Source organism: Archocentrus centrarchus, unplaced genomic scaffold, assembly GCF_007364275.1.
Source record: "Archocentrus centrarchus isolate MPI-CPG fArcCen1 unplaced genomic scaffold, fArcCen1 scaffold_55_ctg1, whole genome shotgun sequence".
In the NCBI taxonomy this organism is placed as follows: Eukaryota; Metazoa; Chordata; class Actinopteri; order Cichliformes; family Cichlidae; genus Archocentrus; species Archocentrus centrarchus.
The window spans coordinates 1065884-1077968 of NW_022060277.1; positions in this window are offsets into that span (position 1 = coordinate 1065884).

Here is a 12085-nt window from a genome sequence, read left to right on the forward strand (position 1 = left end):
CCTGAACAGAGTTTGACCCCATGACCTGCAGACTTTAACAGCCTGCCTGTGTATCCAGTGTCCCCAGGTGACAGCAGAGAGTTTCCAGCTGCCCCGTCCTCCTGTAGTAATCAGTGCAGTCAAATACTACATGACGTACTTTAAAGTAACTACATGTCACATCTTATCTGGCAATAGTAAATAAAGAAAGTGTTTAAGCACCTAAAGTTTTTATTTCACTTCGGTTTGTGCCAATCAGCAGGCGTGACTGATACTGTTCACTAAATGTCTCACAGTGAACAGATGGACCTGACAGTCGCACAAAAACCTTTAAAGAAACATTTTGTTTGCTGTGCAGCAACTATGTGTTACAGTAACAGTACAGTATGTGTTCCACAGGCCCAACAATCAGCTGATGCCCACTTTGAAGGACTAAGAAATGTAAAGAAATTAAACTTGTCGGGCTCACCAGCTCATTTATATAGTAGCCATCAAGCAGCAGCTGCTCTCAGCTTTGGAGATATAACTGAGGGTCACATGACTGTGAGTAAAAACAGTCCTTCATCAAACTGAAGTAACAGTCATCAAACTGCAAATCTGACAGATCCTACAAAACTGTTGTTTGTTAATTATCTGCTAACGAGGCGTCTTTGACTGCTGACCTCCAGCTAAATTAACAGTTTACATTATATCGACTCAGATAAGATAAGATAGTGTTTATTCGTCACATGCACAGTTATACACAGTACAATGCACAGTGAAATGTATTTTGTACCTGCAACCATATATACACACACATATAAATAAGAAGAATAAAAATAAAAATAAGTAATTCAAACTATACACTATACTCTATATACTATACACTATACACACTTTTACATGGAATTATAGATTATAAATTATAATATTTACACTGTGCAATAATGGTCCAGTTAGGGCTCAGAGTTGAGCAGACGGATGGCTTGTGGGTAAAAACTCTTCTTCAACCTTTCAGTCTTAGCCCTCAGGCAGCGGTAACGCCGGCCTGATGGGAGCAGGGAGAAGAGAGAGTGTCCGGGGTGGCTGGGCTGTTTTAGGATCTTCATGGCCCTCAGCCTGCACTGCTTGGTGTAAATGTCCTGCAGGTTGTGGAGGGTGGTTCTGATGGTCCGTTCAGCTGAACGAACCACCCTTTTTAGGGCCATGAAGTACTGCTTGGTGCAGTTTCCCATCCAGGTGGTGATGCTCCCACGCATGATGCTCTTGATGGTGCAGGTGTAAAAGTTCCTGAGCACCTTGAGTGGGAGCTTGAAGTCTCTCAGCCCCCTGAGGAGGTAGAGACGCTGTCTGGCCTTCTTCACAGTGATGTTAATGTGATGAGTCCAGGACAGGTCCTGTGAGATGGTCACTCCCAGGTTTCCTTAGATCCAGGCTAAGTACCTGACTGCACAGCACCTCTTCAGATGCTGAGCTCTCATCCTTGGACCAATCCTGCCTGCATATGGATCAGTGTCTCCTTCTCACTTGGAGTTTGGGCCTCCTGCTTTGGTAGAAAAAGACTTCATTGATTTTTTGTCAGGTGGAATATTTGTTGGTGAGAAGCGTCTCTTTCCTCTGCCTTTAGTAAAAATGCCTGAAAGTTCTAAAAACACTAAAATCTAAATGTTTAAGACGTTTGTAACGAGCGGATCTGTTTATGTACGTAACTGCAGAATAAACAGCTGTTAATGAAGAGTCGTGTTGGTTCATATGTGAATGATGTGATGATGGAAACTTTAGCTGGAGCTCAGTTTGGTTCCAGCTGTTCTCACAGTGACTTTGTTTCATGTTTGTCCCTCAGCTTTGAGCTGCTCTCACTCTCAGTGTCAGTCTGAGTGTGTCTCTACAATCAATGAGTGTTATTGATCAGGGGCCAGTTCAGAGCTGAGCAGCAGGAACATCTGACACACTGCTGCTGTCCACGCCTCTGAGACTGTCTCTGTCTCAGCAGCTGAGCCTGAGACCTCATTTAGACTCAGACGTCCCAGAATCCCCTGCAGCAGTGGCTCCTCAGGCTGCTGCTGTTCACTCATCTGCAGTAAACCTAATGGAGCACTAGATGGAGACAAACACACACAGATGAACACACAGCAGTCACTGGTTTGTGCCTGCAGATCAAATGTATTCAGAAATGTCTTACTGGATAGATTTGACACAAATGACCTTTGACCCCTGTAGATGGAGGAGTTTGATTCAGGGTAAAAACCTTGTTGATGTTGGACTCAGAGCTTTCAGGGTGTATAAATATTTATTTCATTTGATTATATTGACAGTGATGCTCTGAGGAAGACACAATAGGACCAGAGTCCCCCCATCCTCCTAGAAGCTCCACCCACAGCTGCACCATGTGACCCCACCATGTGTTGGAGGGTGGGCCCACGCCCCTGCTCTCACTCCTCAGTGGGCTGAAAACTCAAAGATGGAAAAAACACCTTCATCTGACATCCCAACATTTTTCACAGCTGTAGTCCTACCTGCAGGGAGATAACCCACTCTCAGGAACCACAGCTTTGAGCCACTGCTGGAATTTGAACCCAGGACCTCCTGTTAACCCACTGAGCCACAGTGCCACATGCAGCAGCAGCTGTCACAGCTGGTTGGGACTAAATGGCAGCAGCAGCTGGAAGGCTTTAGCCCAGATGCTGCAGAGCTAAACTGTGAGGATCAAACTGTGACTGCCTCAGCTTCAGGTTGGAGCTCAGAGGTGCAGATCTAACCTGCTGTGGAGCACGCTGTGTTTGAAAGAGGAGATCAGCACATGGAGAGGCGCTGCCTGCTGATCAGGCTCAGTCCACAATCTGGGCTTCAAACCTTTAGAAAAATAAACCTTCTGTGGAAGTTAACCTTGCGTGGAAAAACGAACGGGAAACTTCTCACTTTAAGACTCCGTGAGTCGTGTTTATTAACACAGGAAAAAAGCTAGCCAAAAAACACCAACAGCAAAAAAACGTCATCGGGACTCTTAAAGAGACCGCGACCATTACATGAATCACAACATTAAAGACGGTGAACAAACAACCTAACCATAACCGGACATGTATACAAAAGTGAATTATGCCATCAGTGTTGAGAGCACTACACATGCCCCCCAGAATTCACTACAACATCAACGGCGTGGTGGGCGAAGCAAACGCCCGGCACGGCTCCGCCGAACGGGAGGAGGCAGAACCGCGTCCTCAGCGGCCGGCTGAGGGGCTCTGCTGCGGCATGGTTGAGGGGCAGACGGAACGGGAAAAGGGGGCCTAGTCAGGGGCCGACCTCATTTTGAGGGCAGCGCCAACTTAACCGGCCCAGCCGGATCTAGGTGAGCTGGTTTAAGGCGGTCCACGGATATAGTCTCCGCTTTGCCCCCCACGTCCACCACAAAGTGCTTGTCTCCAGTGCCCATGACACGGAAGGGGCCCTCATAAGGCGGCCGGAGGGGTCCGCGGCGACCATCTACTCGAATGAAAACGTAGCAGTAGACTGCAGGCCCCTGGGGACGTGAGAGTTCGGCAAACCATGGCAGGAAGTAGGAAGTGGAGCAAACCGTCTGGCATTGTCCAACAGGCTGGAGCGCTGGGGTGCAGCTGACCAAGGGGTCGTGGTGCTGGGGACGAAATCCCCAGGGACCCGCAGCGGCTGGCCATAGACCAGCTCCGCGGAGGAGGCCTGGAGGTCTTCCTTAGGTGCTGTCCTGATGCCCAGCATGACCCATGGGAGTTTGTCCGCCCAGGAACTGCCCGTCAGGCTGGCCCGCAAGGAGGCTTTCATCGACCTGTGAAAACGTTCACAGAGGCCATTACTCTGGGGGTGGTAGGCCGTGGTGCGGTGGAGTTTAACCCCCAAGCTCGCTGCAACAGCGTTCCAAAGTTCAGAGGTAAACTGAACGCCACGGTCTGAGGAAATGTCTGAAGGGGTGCCAAAACGGGACACCCAGGTGCCAATAAATACCCGTGCCACATCCGCTGATGTTATGGATGATAGAGGGACAGCCTCCGCCCACCGTGTGGTCCTGTCGACCATAGTGAGCACATGGGTGTAACCCTGCGAGGGTGGAAGTGGGCCGACTAGGTCAAGTCAAGTCAAGTCAAGTCAAGTTTATTTATAAAGCACATTTAAAACAACGACGTTGACCAAAGTGCTGTACAAGATCTGTAACCCCAAGGACTATACTAAATAAAAATAAAAATATATAAATAAATAAATAAAATAATAAAATAAAAATAAATAAATAAAAACATTAAGAACAATAAATAACATAAGAAAATTAAAAATTAAAACGTTTAAAACAAGTACCATAAAATACCATAAAACAATCATCTAAAAGGAGGTAGCACTGCAGCCAAATGCCAAGGAAAAGAAATGTGTTTTTAATAGAGATTTAAATGTGTGTATCGTCTGAGCTGTGCGGATATGGAGAGGTAGATCGTTCCATAGCTTTGGTGCTGCTGCTGCTGCAAAAGCTCGATCACCTCTGTTTTAGTCTAGTTTTAGGCCTCTGTAAGAGCAGCTGGTTCGATGACCTCAGAGCTCTTACAGGGGTGTGACAGTGAAGCAGCTCAGACAGATACAAAGGTGCCAGTCCGTTTAAGGCTTTAAAAGTAAGCAATAAAATCTTAAAATCGATTCTAAAACGGACAGGGACCCAGTGAAGGGATGACAGGACTGGGGTAATGTGTTCATGCTTTTTTAAACCGGTTAAAAGACGAGCTGCCGCATTCTGGACTACCTGCAGGCGGCGCACAGATGATTGATCTATGCCAAAGTACACAGAATTACAGTAGTCCAGGCGGGAAGTAATAAAAGCATGAATAACTTTTTCCAGGTCCTGCTGTGGGAGATAAGGTTTTACCTTGGCAATGACTCTGAGTTGGTAAAAACTGATTTTGGTAACAGCACTTACTTGCTTCTCCATTTTAAAACTACTATCTAAAATGACACCCAGATTTTTCACAGCATCACGACAGTGAGGAGCCAAATGACTCGGAGTGCCAGAGGAGTAGCTTGAGGGGTCAAATTTACCAAAGCATATGACCTCGGTTTTGCTTTCATTAAGTTTTAGGAAATTGTTTCTCATCCAGGACTTGATGTCACTTAGACAGTTCAGCAGGGGTTCCCATGGATCTCTGCTGTTCAGTTTGATGGGCATATACACCTGGATGTCGTCAGCAAAACAGTGGAAACAAATATTATGTTTCCTAAAAATCGACCCTAGAGGCAACATATACAATGAGAAAAGAATTGGGCCCAGAATGGACCCTTGAGGCACTCCACAAGAAAGCTTTGCTGTGGTAGAAAAACAGTTTCCTAGATGGACAGAGAAGCTTCTATCAGTAAGATAAGATCTGAACCAAGTCAGAACCGTGCCTTTAATGCCAATTTCATGTTCTAGGCGGGATAGAAGGATCTCGTGGTCCACAGTGTCAAAGGCAGCTGACAGATCTAGAAGTACTAAAACTGCAGGACTACCAGAGTCCACAGTTAAAAGCAGATCGTTAAAAACTCTTAAAAGAGCCGTCTCTGTGCTGTGACGCATTCTAAAACCTGACTGAAACTTTTCCCACATTCCATGTTCACTTAAAAATGCTTGAAGTTGCTTAAAAACAACTTTTTCAAGAAACTTGGATAAAAATGGTAATTTAGAAATTGGTCTGTAATTTGAAAGAACATCAGGGTCAAGGTTCTTCTTCTTGATTAGAGGCTGTACAACTGCATGTTTAAAGGCAGCTGGAACACAACCAGATGCAAGCGCACTGTTAATCAGAGCGAGGATAGTTGGTCCCACTGAATCAAAAGCCTCTTTAAAAAGGCGAGACGGAACACAGTCTGTGGGAGAATTTACAGGTCTCATATTTTGAATCACCTCCTTTAGTGTGGAGAGTGTGACAGGCTCAAACTGCTCAAAGACAGCTCTGCTGGGAGGAGGTGCAGATGAGTCTGTTTCAGCCTGAGGTGATGAAGGCCTGAGGGCAGAAATTTTTTCCACAAAAAATTTCTTAAAGTTTTCGCACAGTGCAGGACAGACCTTCGCTTGGTTCACATTACAGCGAGGATCAGTGAGTGAATTAAAAACACTAAAAAGAAAATGAGGCCTGTGACTGTTACTTGAAACAATGTTAGAGAAATAAGCAGACTTTGCATATTTTACTGCTTTCTGGTATTTCAATAAACAGTTACGCAGGATCTCTAAGGAGACATGGAGCTTATCCTTTTTCCACCTTCTCTCAGCGCGTCTGCACTCACGTCTGAGAGCGCGGGTTGTCTCATCCAGCCAGGGCTGGGAGGAAGGTTTGGTGCGTTTGGTTGTAAAAGGGGCAATACAGTCCAGTACAGCAGTGCAAGCAGATATAAAAGAGTTAGTGAAGTCCTCGGTATTCAGGCTCAAGCAAAAATCCAAATTGCTTAAGTCAGAGTTTTTAAAAGCAGCTGCAAAATCAGCAGCGCATGAAGAGTTAACCAAGCGCACACGACGTGTAGAGGATACTCTATTTATCCCAGAGCTGGGGAGCGCTGCTGTAAATAAAACAGGAAAATGGTCCGATATACCACAGTCACGTATCCCTGTGATGCAGACTCTAAGTCCATAAGACAACACCAGATCCAGTGTGTGACCTTTTTCATGAGTGGGACCACACACGAGTTGTGTTAAGTTAAAAGAGTCAATAAGCGAGGCAAATTCTTTAACCAGTGGACCACTCTCACAACACACATGAATATTAAAGTCGCCAACAATTAAAATACGGTCATATTTTAGTATGAGACCCGTCAGCAAGTCAGCAAAGTCACCGATGAAGTCCTTCGTGCACTTCGGTGGTCGGTAAATCACCGCGCAGAGCACCGAGGGGGAAGAGTTTTTCTCCAACAGCTGCAGTTCAAAGCTGGCGTACAGGTCTGCCGAGACCTGACGACAGCGAAAACTGCATTTAAATATTGAAGCAAGTCCTCCACCTTTTCCAGAGATCCGCGGGGAGCTGAAGAAAGAACAGCCGGGAGGTAAAAGTTCGGAAAAAGGTGCAGACTCACCAGCATGAAGCCACGTCTCAGTCACAAACATAAAATCCAACTGCTGTGCGATGAAAACGTCATTGAGAAGGAAAGTTTTGTTGGCTAACGATCTAGCATTTAGTAGGGCCATTCGGATGTCCAGATCCTTGTTAGCTGAGGCCGGGGCCCGCTTCAACAGGCGAAGGTTAGCATGGTTTACGCCGCCTCCACGATCCCGCATTCTGCGCCAGGACGAGGGACGCCGAGTCTCCAGGATGACAGGTGGGACAATCGGCCTGATCCAGCAACGCCCGAAATCCACAGGCAGCCCAACAGCCTTGAGGCGGCAAAGACCACCATCCAGGGGGTAATGAACAGACAAACCTAGGAGTCTCAGGTAAGTTTTGACCCGCACCGCGATACCTCCCCGCTTTCCGCGTCTCCTCTGGCGTTTGTTGGGGACCGGAGCACTGGGCAGCCGGCGCAAATTCTCAGGTACATCCGATAGGTGTGGAGGAAAAATCGTTGAGTTTTTCTTTACAGTATATGCTGGTACCAAAACAAACTGGAGGTTTAGAAGTGTCTGCCGATCGTAGGTGATCAAAGCGGAGACATCTGGGCAGATGACTACCAGGAACAGAGCGACAGCAAACAATACACAGAACAGCTGACGGCAGCCCGTACACAGTGGCGCCATCTTGGGTCCTGACAAGGTGGCTGGGTGGATGTTGACGTGGTCGAATCGCCGTTCCGGCACTCGAAACTGTTCCAGTGGCGCTTTAGTGTGGCGGTGTACTTTGGCACGTTGGCATGCCACACAGGTGTTTGCCCAGTCCCTCACGTCCTTTTTAAGTCCATGCCACACAAACTTGGCTGCCACCAGCCGTTGTGAGGCCTTGGTTCCAGGATGCGAGAGGCCGTGGATGGCATCAAAAACGGGTCGCCTCCATTTCGCAGGCACCACAGGCCTAGGAGGGCCCATGGAGATGTCGCAAAGCAGAGTGGTGCCAGCCTCGTCGAATGTCACATCTTGTAGGCGCAGCCCAGTATTGGATGAACGGCAAGCCTGCACTTCCGTGTCTGTGGCCTGGTCAGCTGCCATGCTGCCATAGTCCAAACCGAGGTGCACCGCCCCTGCGATAGCACGGGAGAGGCAGTCTGCGACATGGTTGTTCTTTCCGGAAAGGTGTGCAATGTCCGTTGTGAATTCCGAAATGTAAGTCAGCTGCCGTTGCTGCCTGCCGGACCATGGCTGAGTGACTTTGGACATGGCGAAAGTCAGAGGCTTGTGGTCCACAAAAACGGTGAACTGGCGTCCCTCCAGCAGCGAACGAAAGTGTCGGATGGCGAGGTATACACCAAGGAGCTCCCGGTCGAAGGTGCTATACTTCCGTTCGCTGGGGCGCAACTGCCTGCTGAAAAAGGCAAGGGGCTGCCAAGCATCACCCACCCACTGTTCGTAAACCGCACCGACTGCGTAGTCCGAGGCATCCGTGGTAAGTGCGATTGGGGCGGAGGAGGCTGGATGGGCCAACATGGCGGCCTTAGCCAACATGGCTGACTTAGCGTCGACAAAAGCCTTGTCTCTTTCCGGGCTCCAGCCCACAGGCTGTCTGGGTGTGCTGCCTTTCAGGGCCTCGTATAAGGGTCGCATGGTTTGGGCGGCCCCAGGGAGAAAACGGTGGTAGAAATTAACCATGCCTAGAAACTCCTGCAGGGCTTTGACAGTGACTGGGCATGGAAAAGTGGTGATGGCCTCGACTTTTGATGGAAGAGGAACGACCTCATCCTTCGTGACTCTGTGCCCCAGAAAGTCTATGGTGGACAGGCCAAACTCGCACTTGGCTGGATTGATGATGAGCCCGTGCTCGGTCAGCCGCTCGAACAACGTGCGAAGGTGCACAAGGTGCTCTGAAGGTGATGAACTGGCCACCAGGATGTCATCCAGGTACACAAACAGGAAAGGGAGATCTCGTAGCACAGAGTCCATGAGCCGCTGGAAAGTCTGAGCAGAATTCTTGAGGCCGAATGGTGTGCGCAGGAACTCAAATAATCCAAACGGTGTGATCACAGCTGTTTTTGGGATGTCGAGAGGGTGTACGGGCACCTGATGGTATCCTCTGATCAGGTCCACCTTTGAAAAAATGACCGTACCGGCCAGGTGCGCTGAAAAATCCTGGATGTGTGGCACTGGGTAGCGGTCAGGCGTTGTCGCGTCGTTGAGCCGTCGGTAGTCCCCGCAAGGACGCCAGCCCCCTCCGGGTTTAGGGACGAGGTGAAGGGGGGAGGCCCAAGGGCTGTTGGAGCGTCGAACAATCCCCATACGCTCCATGGACTCGAACTCCGCCTTGGCCACGGCAAGCTTGCTTGGCTCGAGGCGCCGAGCACGAGCGTATACAGGCGGGCCAGTGGTGTCAATGTGATGCTCGACACCGTGCTTGGCTGTGGAAGAGGAGAAGGTGGGCTGTGTGAGTGCTGGAAACTCAGCAAGCAGATGCTGGAAACTGTCCGTGACAGAGAGCAGGCTGGAGAGGTGTACTGCGTCAGAGGCTCCGAGCGTGCATGCATAAGAGCAGAAGGTAACGGCGTTGATCAAGCGCTGATTTTTAACGTCCACCAACAGCCCATATGCACACAAAAAATCTGCCCCTAAGAGGGGAACAGCGACTTTGGCAGTCACAAAGTCCCAGCCAAAGCGTTGCCCCCCAAAACACAGTTCAACATGTCTTGTGCCGTACGTACGGATGGGGCTGCCATTAGCGGCTTCCATGGGGGGGCCGTGGGTGTCAGCTACAACGTCCACTTGTGAAGCAGGCAGGAGACTGCGCTGCGCCCCTGTGTCGCAGAGGAAACGCCGGCCGGAAATGGAGTCGTGGATGAAGGGCAGCCTGCCGGCATGGCCGACACTCACAGCCACTAACGAGCGCCGGCCTTGGCGTTTCCCACCCCGCTGAAGCTGCAGGGAGAGCGGCATCGTTTGGCCTTGGAGCCAAACCTGGCATGGTAGTAGCACAAACCGGAAGACGGCTGCCAACGCGGGGCTGCTGCTGCGACGAGCGTGTGATCATTCCGTACTTCGGAGAAATCACCGGCAGGGAGGGAGGCAGCCGCGCAAGGCTGCTGACTAGCCAGGAAGCACTTGTCGGCTTCCGCAGCCAGTTCTCTGCAATCAGTGCTGACAGTGTTGGCTAAAGCGGCTCTCACGTAGGCAGGCAGTTGGCGCAGGAAAAGGTGTACGAAAAGGAAATCCGGCTTATTGTCACCGAGCAGAGCGAGCATGCGGTCCATGAGCTCCTAGGGCTTGCTGTCACCGAGCCCTTGAAGAGAAAAAAGCCTATTGGCCCTCTCGGCGCCGGACAGTCCGAATGTTTGCAGTAAGTATTCCTTCAGAGTTTCATACTTTCTTGTTGGAGGAGGGTGAGTAAGAAGGCTCACCACTCTCGATGCCGTAGAACTGCCCAGGGCCGATACCACGTAGTAGTATTTAGTTTCGTCGGCGGTTATCTGGCGCAAGGCAAACTGTGCCTCAGTCTGAGCAAACCAGGCTGAAGCAGACGATTCCCAGAATTCGGGTAGCTTGAGAGACACAGCGTTGGCGGTCATGGTGATCTGGATACGTCCAGTAACAAACGTCGGGGTCACCAGTGTGGAAGTTAACCTTGCGTGGAAAAACGAACGGGAAACTTCTCACTTTAAGACTCAGTGAGTCGTGTTTATTAACACAGGAAAAAAGCTAGCCAAAAAACACCAACAGCAAAAAAACGTCATCGGGACTCTTAAAGAGACCGCGACCATTACATGAATCACAACATTAAAGACGGTGAACAAACAACCTAACCATAACCGGACATGTATACAAAAGTGAATGATGCCATCAGTGTTGATAGCACTACACTTCTCTCTTTAAATGTTCTCTTAGTATTGATCAATAATCTGTAATAAACTCTGAGAGCTCGATTGGCTCAGCTCAGCATCAATGGGATCATTTCTATTATAGGTTTTATTTGTCAGCTGCTAAATTAGGTGCAACCTGTTACATTCATTTATTTTTAATGATGATTTCTTTACCATCAGAGAAACATTCTCACTGAACAACCCTTTGATTTAAGTTATGACTTCATTTAAATTCAATTCATAACTTTGGAAACTTTCCCAATTTTTCAGCAGGTTTCACTTTGATCATTTCAGTATTGATTTTCAAAGATTTGTTTTAAAACATTGTTCATATAATTACTGAAAGGATTTCAAAGGAAAAAACCTCTGTGAGCTGAAAAGGTGATTTATGATTACTTTGATCAAATAATAGAGTTACATTACTCTGATTAAAGATCAGTATGTAAATGTGTCAAATAAATACCTTTTACTCAGCAGTAACTTTACTGTCAGTACTACAGTGTACTCACTCGTCTGCCTTCACTCACACATGAACCTGAGTAACATCCATCCCTAATCAGAGGCTTTAATATGATGTGGCCCCCCCTCTGCAGCTGCACAGCTTCAGCTCTTCTGGGAAGGCTTTCCACAGGTTTAGGAGTGTTTATGGGAATTTCTGACCATTCTTCCAGAAGCACATACCCTAAAAAATATAAATATATAAAAATAAATCTGTACTGTTCCATGTTTTTACTTCCAGGCTCAAATTCTCAAGATGTTTATGACAATAACTGACACCTAAATAGAGCCAAAGCGAGGTTAGCAGTGAGCAGAGTGACTGAGAGCAGTGAATCCATAAATGACTGAGTTCTTCATGGTTTGGGAATATCTAAGAGTTTAGCTGAATCTACATTTAGCTCAGTGGAAACCAAACTTCTCAGCTGATGCTTGGAAGAAAGCCGGAGCAGTTAATGGCAGGTTTGTGGAGGATGCACCCAGGTACATGACCTGCAGCACCATATTTGATGATGTCACACACAGATTTATACTGGACAGCTGTGCTCACCTTACAGGAGAGCTCCTCACTGCCTCCAAATACAACAATACTACAGCTGAAAGAAACAGCCTGCGGATGCCACCAGCAGAGTGGGACATGTGCAGGCAGTGGGTGTGGCTCACTGCCAAGTTTGTCTCTGTGAGGTCAAAGGTCACACTCAGCTGTTTGTGTCCAGCTGATCCTGTGGAT